This window comes from Elaeis guineensis, chromosome 3 (genome assembly GCF_000442705.2).
Source record: "Elaeis guineensis isolate ETL-2024a chromosome 3, EG11, whole genome shotgun sequence".
In the NCBI taxonomy this organism is placed as follows: Eukaryota; Viridiplantae; Streptophyta; class Magnoliopsida; order Arecales; family Arecaceae; genus Elaeis; species Elaeis guineensis.
The window spans coordinates 78,309,242-78,318,951 of NC_025995.2; positions in this window are offsets into that span (position 1 = coordinate 78,309,242).

Here is a 9,710-nt window from a genome sequence, read left to right on the forward strand (position 1 = left end):
TGGACCCCTCCTAGAAACTATAATATAACGGAGTGTCAGATAGAAGAAATCGAACCTTGTTAGATATGATCTGATCTATGATGGGCTTTGCAAGTCTGCCAATCTCTTTTTGGTGATATGCTCTAGAAATTATCTGCTATATTTTGAATAAGATGTCGAGCAAGTCTATCGATAAAACTCTATATGAGATATGGACTGGACGTAAGCCGATGCTCTCACACCTTAGAATTTGGGGGTGTTCAACTTATATCAAGTATTTAAAGATAGATAAGCTTGGACCGAAGTCCGACAGATGCTTATTCATAGGGTATCCAAAGAAAACTAAAAGGTACTACTTCTATCTTGCTGCAGAATAAAAGGTGTTTGTCAGTGGTCGGACAGTCTTTTTAAAAAAGAAGTTCCTTGGTAAAAGAGCTAATGTCTGTAAAATTGAACTTGATGAAGTTCATGAAGTGGAAAGACTGACACACATAGAATTGAATTTGATTGGTAAATCAAATGGAGCCAGTAGAGGCGTCATTAAGGAGATCTGATAGAGTACCGCATCAGTCGGATAGATACTATAATTTTTTGATCCAGAATGATGATTCCATCAAACTTGATGAGAATGATAAGGATTCGATTACCTATATAGAGGCTATGCAAAGGTCCGACTCTCAAAAATGGCTTAAGACCATGAAATTCGAGATGTAGTCCATGAAGATCAATGGTGTATGGATACTAGTTGATCTACCCGAAGAGATAAATCCATAGGATGTAAATAGATTTTGAAGAGAAAAAAAAGAGCAGACGAAAAGGTAGAGACCTATAAAGCCCATCTAGTTGCCAAGAGTTACTATCAGCATTATGGTATTGACTATGATGAAATGTTCTCTCCTGTGGCAATGCTCAAGTCCATTCGTATTATGCTTGCTATCGCTGTACACTTAGATTATGAGATCTGGCAGATGGATGTCAAAACTACTTTCCTCAATGAGAAGCTGGAAGAAAAGGTGTATATGATACAACCTGAAGGATTCACATCCATAGATGAGTCAAAAGTGTGCAAACTGAAAAGGTCTATTTTTGAACTTAAGTAGGTGTCTAGGAGTTAGAACATGCATTTTGATAAGATAATCAAAATATATGGCTTCGTTAGAAATAGAGAAGAGCCTTGCATCTACAAGTGAGCTTTCGATTTTGTAGTCATATTTCTTGTGCTGTATGTGGATGATATAATGTTACTAGAAAATGACATCCCAACTTTGTAGGGTGTGAAGCTGTGGTTATCATCATAGTTCTCCATGAAGGATTTGGGAGAAGCATCCTACATCCTTGGGATGAAGATCTATAGGGATAGATCTAGAAGGTTGCTTAGATTGTCCCAATCATCGTACATCGATATCTTGTTGAAGCGGTTCAACATGAATAATTTCAAGAAAGACTATCTTTGATAGGTGATAGAATTACTCTTTTCAAGAAGGATTGTCTGATAACTCCTAACGAGAAAGAGCGCATGAGTAGAATACCATATGCTTCGACTGTAAGATCTATCATATATGCTATGACATGTATGAGATCGGATGTGGCCTATTCATTAGGAGTAGTGAATAGGTACCAGTCAGATCCGAGTGAGAAGTATTGGAAGATTGCGAAAGTAATTTTTAAGTATTTGAGAAATACTAAAGACCAATAGCTTATCTATGAAGACACTGATCTGAAACTTGTGGGATATATTGATTCCAATTTTCAGTCAGATTGTGATGAAAGCAGAAGCATTTCGGGCTACATATTTACTCTGAATGAAGGAGCTATTTACTGGAAGAGTTTCAAGTAACATACTGTAGTCGATTTTGTATGCGAAGCAGAATACAATGCTACATCGGATGCTGCAACATATTCTGCACCGCTATCACCTGGTGCAAGAGATCGTGAACTGAGATGACGTCGAGTTTCAGAAGATCAACGAAAAGGAGAACTTAGCCGACTCCTTCACTAAAGTTCTCGAGATTAAAGAGTTTAATGACTTCAAATAGAAGATGGATATAAGATACTGTCCCGATTGGCTTTAGTCCAAATGGGAGTTGTTGAAAATTATGTCCTAAAATCAATCGTGTAATGATTTAGTTCATCCTTGTATATGAATTATTGATTATTGAATAAAAATTATTCTAATATTTTTCATCACAAAGTAACATCTTTCTTGAACTCTTGTACCGTGATGAAGTCCTTAGAACTATGCTAGTGTGCAATAAAGAGAGGATTTATCGTATAGTTCTTAAACATGTTCGTGACCAAATGATACGTCATTACAGGATGATGACATTTATTGAGTGGAGATTGTTGTGTGCCATATGAGTTGGTTATCCTCTTAACCAAAGAGTGTGATGACACTGGTATGGCATACAGGTGCGATGTAGGGATACATCGTCACTGAACAAGTGACTCACTTGCTGAGCATTCTACTGTCAAGAGCTGCTCATGAAATATGGGTATAAGTGTCCTTCAAATCTGAGATCATCATAGTGACTTTCAAACAACTCACTATGCTTTAGTGTCAGACTATTTGAATTTTCAATGCAGTGATGGAAGGCTACTGGGTACAGTAAAGTACTTACGAAGTTTGTATGTGGATTAAGATTGGATTGACCTTCTAGATTATTGAAGTTGATGTATCACTGTATTTCAATTTAGTAAAGTCTTGGCTAGGATAATCCATGAGATGAATTTGACAGATTGAAATACAATGTGAATGAAGCAATCTCGTTGAGAGTTAACCTGAGACCATCCTAAAGCATTCAGGGTCAAAAGGATGAATTATGCGGTAACCATGTGTATAGATTCTGAAATATTTTTTTATGATAATTTGATCTATCTAGATATCGAAAATCATTGCTAGATGGTATCTCGATTAGTGCAGAAATTAGTTTCTGTGCTACTGGCTTAGTATTTGAACCTATGGAGTCACCACACAAGTTAGACAAAATAGGAAGGAATTGACCTATGCTTATATATCCAATTTGAAAGTAATTGACTTGATTAAATATATAAACTAATTTATTGAGAATTAAGTTATGGATTAAATGAGATTGAAGAGTTGACTATGTCTAGCTAGCACTACATATGAGGTTCAGGTTCGATCTCAGAGATGAACACTTTCTGATCTATGATCCATAAAGCATATGAGAGATTAGATTTAATATTAATTTTAGATTAGATCTGAATTAATTAAGCTTAATTGGGTCTAAAATTCAAGTTAGACTTGGTATAAAAGTCCTAAAGAATTTGGGATTGACAGCCTTTCGAAATTATTTCGAACCAACTTCAAATTGGATTTGAATAGGACTCATTTGATGAGATATGAAAATTTTTACTTGCACTGAGATTTCTCTCTCATGTAGGCTGACCAACACCTGAAATGGTGCTAGTTTGGGGCATCCCATATGGGTGAGAGAGTGGGTGCAAATTGGTTGTTGTCAGTGATGACAATTCTATCTCATATAGGAATCCTTCTTTCATGAGTATTGGACTAATTCAAATCAATTTGAGTTAGGACTCCTATACTTATTGGGTCATAAAAATATCTATAAATAAGGAGGGTCTCTACCTATGGATGCATAGTAAATAAATCAAATTGAGAGAAGAGAGAGAGATCTCTTCTTCTCCTTGGCCTCTCCCTTGTTGTTGCCCCTTCTCCTTGGGCATGGGCTCTCTTTGGGTGTCCATCTACTGATGTGAGGGGTCACACCAGTACATCTCTTCTCTCATTTGATTGGATTGCAAAGCTGATTGGATCAAAGTTTATCCTGCTTTTCTGCGGCATCTGGCATGCATGCGAAGTAGAGGGTCTGCACTTTCAGAGCTCCACGAAGGTTTATATCAGATTATTTGAGATTTGATCTCTGACTCACTGCTAATCAGGTAAGGATTTGATTTTTATTCATGTAGATTAATAAAAAAATTTATAGATGCAACCTGGGCCTTCCGAAGAAAAATAGTTTTCTTTCCCTTCACTTGATACGATAGATCTTGCTCCTTCAAGAATTTGACCTAGAAATTAGGGATAAAAAAAGAATAGAGAATGCAATAGCTGATCACTTATCTCAAATCATGATCACACCATCTAGTGAACCACCTATCAATAAATTTTTTCTGATGAACAACTCATGTCCATGTCCACTGAACCATGGTATACCGATATTGTCAACTATTTAGTCATTGATAAAGTTCCTTTTTATTAGATCACTCAAGACAGATACAAATTTTTTGCCCAAGTAAAGTATTTCATTTGAGATGATCCATACTTTTTTAAGCAGTGTTCTAACTAAATCATTAGAAAGTATGTCCCGGACAATGAGGTTAGAAGCATTTTATCTTTATGTCATGACCAAGCTTGTGGTGGTCACTTTGCATCTAAGAAGATAGCTGTCAAAGTCCTCCAATATGAATTCTATTGATCCAAGTTATTTAAGGATGCACACGAGTACTATAGAAGTTGTGCTCAATGCCAACTATCTTGATGGTTGAAATTTTTGATGTTGGGGGGATCGATTTTATGGATCCATTTTCAAACTCATTTGGAAATCAATATATTTTAATAGCAGTCAACTATATCTCAAAGTAGGTAAAAGCTATTTTCTGCAGATCTACAGATAGTAAAGTAATCATAAAATTTCTGAAAGAAAATATTCTCTCCTATTTTGGTATTCTTAGAGTAATCGTTAGTGATCGAGGGACACACTTTTGCAACCAACCCTTTGCCATATTAATGAAAAAAATATAATGTCACTCACAAGTTGGCCATACCTTATCATCCTCAAACTAGTGGACAAGTAGAAGTGTCCAACAGACAGATCAAACAAATCCTGAAGAAGATTGTTAATGTCAATAGAAAGGACTGATCTTTGAAACTAGTTGATGCACTATGGGCATATCGAACTGCCTTCAAGACTAACCTAGGAATATCTCCCTATAGGATTGTATTTGAAAAATCTTGCCACTTGCTTGTTGAGCTAGAAAATAAAGCTATGTGGGCCATTAAAGTTTAAATATGGACTTAGACGTAGTCGAAAATCACAGATAGTTTCAAATTAATAAATTAGAAAAACTTAAAATTGAAGCTTATGAGAATGCTAGGGTGTACAAGGAATGAACAAAAGTATTTCATGAACAAAAATTATGAGAAAATCTTTTACTCCTGGATAAATTTTTTTTTGTATAATTCTAGATTACACCTATTTTCTGAAAAGCTTAGGTCTGATGGACAGGACCATTCTTAGTTAAAGAAGTCTTCCTACATGGAGCTGTAGAAATTGAAAATCCAAGCAATGATACCGTGTTTAAAGTTAATGGTCAAAGATTAAAACCTTTCTTGAAACTATCCAAAGAATCTATTGACGAAGCCATGGTTCTCTATGAACCAACTTATCTCGATTAATTTATTTTCAATATTTAGTCTGGCTGAAGATGTTAAACTTAGTGCTTATAGGAGGCAATCTAATTTTTTTAAACTAATATCTTTTCTATTGAATAAACAGAGATACCCATCTTCGGACTTCGAACTTTCAAGCCAATATTATACCAGATCAACTTCAATATAGAACACATATTCATCAGGTGCATCTTTCTTTTTCTTTCTTGCATTGTATTTTTTTTTCTTTCATTAGAGATAATGATATTTAAGTTGGAGATAGAAAAAATCTTCTAAAAATATTTTTAAAAAATTTTGAAAAATATACCTCTTAAAAATCTTTTAAAAAATTTTTTAAAAAAAATTTGAATAAATTATATGTCAAAAAAGAGAATCTTGAGCAAAATAGACTAGAAAAAGAATAATAAGAGTTAGAAAGTATTTGCTAATGACTATAGCGAGTTAATGAGTAGATTAGTGGAACGGACTTTTAGCAGCTTATTTAGATCACTTAATGGCTATTAGTACTTCTAACTACACATGCACACTGACAAGGCCAAATAGGTGCTGATTGTAAGGCCAACTGAGGATTCAATTATCACTTAAAATTGGTGATTGATATATATTTTAATCAAAAATTTAAATTTGAGGAAAGAGCTACCTACCTAAAATAAAAGTGCAAAATACAGAGTAAATGTGGATTGCCCTAAGCTTAGTTATCGGATCTCTACACCTAAGTCAAGTATAGAGATTCACATCAAATGGTGAAAGAAAGGTCAGGATGCTTAGCACTAAAAAGAGAGAGAAAAAAAAAGGCAGTGTAAAAGCTACTTTAGTTCATGAACTTTATTTGGGGGTGTATAGAAAACTAATCGAAATAAGGTGATAAGAGAACATACATATGTCCTTTACAAGCCACTCAAATACTAAGTTAGTCATCACAAACATAAATACTGTAGATTTTTAAATATATTCTAAGAAACTTTCTGATTGTACTAACTACGAAATTTGCTTCTAAAACTCAATATTTAGTTAGTGATACTTGCTAAATTCTTTGACTTTCAATCCTAGGTCTATTTTTGTAAAGGAAGATCTTAATAAAATATTATCAAAAAAAAAAAATCAGTCTATATTAAGCTAGAGGATTTAAAGAATAAAGTAGGGAGTTAGTCTAGAAAAAGCTCTAAAATTTTAAATTCTCCACTTAACCACCACATAGATAGAATTAATAATCCAATAATGTATTTCATCAATCCTTTGGTAGGATATCAACTTGGAACTATCTGGTGTAACTTACATGCTTAGACGAGTCGATGCATACTACTAATCCTTCCTTTACTCAAGGATAAGTAAAGCTTAAGTTGAAGGTATGATAAGTATACTAAATAGGACATAGAAGTATTAAATTCTTGATTAAATTGATCTACACTATATAAAATTTAATATTTTTTATTTTTTTTATAAAAAATTGATGAAGATCTAAATTGGTCTAGTTTCAAACAAAAATCAAGCACTGATGGATTAATATACTGATAAAAGTCCAAACATGCAATGAGGCCCAAATAACCCAGGCGCCCAAATACCTAAGAGCCACCAAAAAGCCATGCGATCCGTGGAACAAGAACGAGCTTGGCATGGCTGGGCTTCAATGGAGCTGACGTGAATGCACAAGAGAGTGGGGGCCCACAGGCTGTTCGGCTGGTATGAACTGGGCGCTGAGGGAAGACCGAAAAAAAAAAAAAGGACGTGCGCGGCATTTGAACAAAGGAAAGAATTTTTTTTTGGGCAAGCACTGGTCGCGTGAGTTGGGCTTTTGCGGCAGCATGAGCTGAGAATGTGGAAAAGGATGCGGCCGCAAGGCTTCTTCACACGGTGCAAGCCAATGCTAATGCAAAAAAAACTAAAAAAAATAAAATAAAAATAATAATAATAATAATATATATATATATATATATATATATATATATATATATATATATATATATATATATATATAATTATTTTAGAACCTCAATTTTTTGCTTTATCTTCTCTTGATCTTTCAATCTTATCCATCCATTCTCTAGCTCTTATCTTTTTTATTACTTCCACATCAGAAAAACATGAAAATTTTCTCCCTCCCCATGCCTATAAATAAAGCTTAATGCCTTAACTCTTAAATATCTCTAGCTCCAAACCATAATTCTTGTAGGGAACCCATGTGACAGACGGACATATCCACTTTTTAAATCTTTTTAACCATCTTGTTCTCACTTTCTTCCACCCTTCCAATACACGAGAAGAAGAGTCAGCAAGGAAAGGTTAGCCCCAAGCCAAGAGAGAGAGAAACCAAGTTTTACCAGAGAGTTTTATTTTATTTTTATTTTCTGTTCCAATTCGAAACCTCGTTAATGGCTTAGGAGTTAAAAATTTTTTTATATTAAAATTTTTATTCAACAATAAATTAATTTTTTTTATTTAATTTTTATAATTTTAATTTTTGCAATAGAGTAGTTTAAATTTCTGTATCTATCAATTTTATAATTTTAAATTTTTATAAATTAAATTCCAGTAAGTAGTATAAAATTTATTTATTTGGCTTCAAATCAAACTATATCTGGCTAAGCAATCTCTCTGGAGTTTGTGATGAAGCTAGACCATGAATAGAAGCCTTCTTCTTTGAATTTTTTTTATGCTTTAATTTTTAAGAATCCTTCCTTCATCTCTCTTTTAGAGACTTGATGGGCTATCATTGGATCAGAATCTCTTTATAGTCCATGCTTGAATCAGTGTAAAAAAAAAAAAGATCGATAAAAGACTCACAAATCTCTAAATCTTTCCTTCTCCTTCTTTGTAGAAACTTCAATAGATTATAATTGTGTTTGAGTCCCTTCATAGTCCATACTTAGGTAACACAAGAGAAGTGGTTAAAAAAAAAGGTCTCTTAATTAGGATGAAAGCAAAATGCTTGATGGGTCATGGTTGAGTTAAATTTTTTCATGATCCATACTTGTTCATGTTTTACACCTTGATCAAGAGACAATATGAGAGAAATCTTGAGAAGATCTTTTAATTCATTGATCTAGTAGATTCAAAAGCCATAGAACTTTTAGATAATTTATTTTTATATTTGATTAATTTACTACTTTGATAGTTTGTAATTCAACAAATAAATTCTCCTATGTTAAAACTCACCTAAGAAAATATTTGAACACACTTTAAAAATCCAATTCCTCATGGAATTGATCTGTATTCATCAGATATGCTACATTGCACACCGTATGCTTACAGTAAATTTAAGACATATCAGTGCCCCATGTAAGCAATCAAAGAATTTGATTAAGGATTTGAACCTTTAATGCATATGATCCAAAGCCCTAAGCACCCAACAATCGAAGTCCAATGAATCTAATTCATTTAGATTATTAGCAGATAATTAACTCAAATTAATCTTATCAAATAAGTAATTCAAGTGTAAAGAGAAAATTAGGTTCAACCATGTGCTAGCAAGGTTATTCTGAATCTAATAGGATTTCTTTAAACCCAATTGAGACTTTATAAGCCCAATTACTTATTCCAGATCTAATCCCTTTGTTGTGTGACCCCATAAGTTTAATTCTGTTTGATAGTGAGATATATCATGATTTCTATCATAGTATCATTGAAACTCTTTTCAATAGATCGAAATAATTTTACTCTAACTTATCAAGGATTATCGATCCTAAGCAATTTTAGTGAGATCTTACAATTCACCAGTGACACCTAGCTGTATATAGTGGCAATCCAATAGAACCAAAATAAAATCTCAAGGTATAGTTCATATATGATTCAATCCCTCTATCATGAGTCCTGACTGGATGGCAGGTCATAGATAAATCGTCAAATCTCATCATCAGTCATATGATAGATTCGATTAGCTCAAGTCCAATTGTAATCCTTATAAAATTTTTTTTATTAATCACACTGCTGTGGCTACAGACTCTCAGACTCAGCCCTTCAAATCTCATAGAACTACTCCTTTCTATCAAGATCGATAGATTTTATCTAGATATGTACCCTATTTTTATAATAGATCAACTATCGTCAACATCCACTATAAGGTCTCATCGAGGTCATGTTTATATATCAGTCAAACTCTAGTAGCCTCACTACAAGCAATCATGCTATCGCAGATCAAAGGACCATACACACAACTACAGAATCGAGATGATCATTGATGATTGAGTAAAAATTTATGTGATCTCTCGTATGATCACGTTTAGTACTAGTTGTTCTCTAACAACTATCCATATTTATCGCTCAGTGTCTCTACACTGTAGACCAGAAACTCATCTATCCCAAA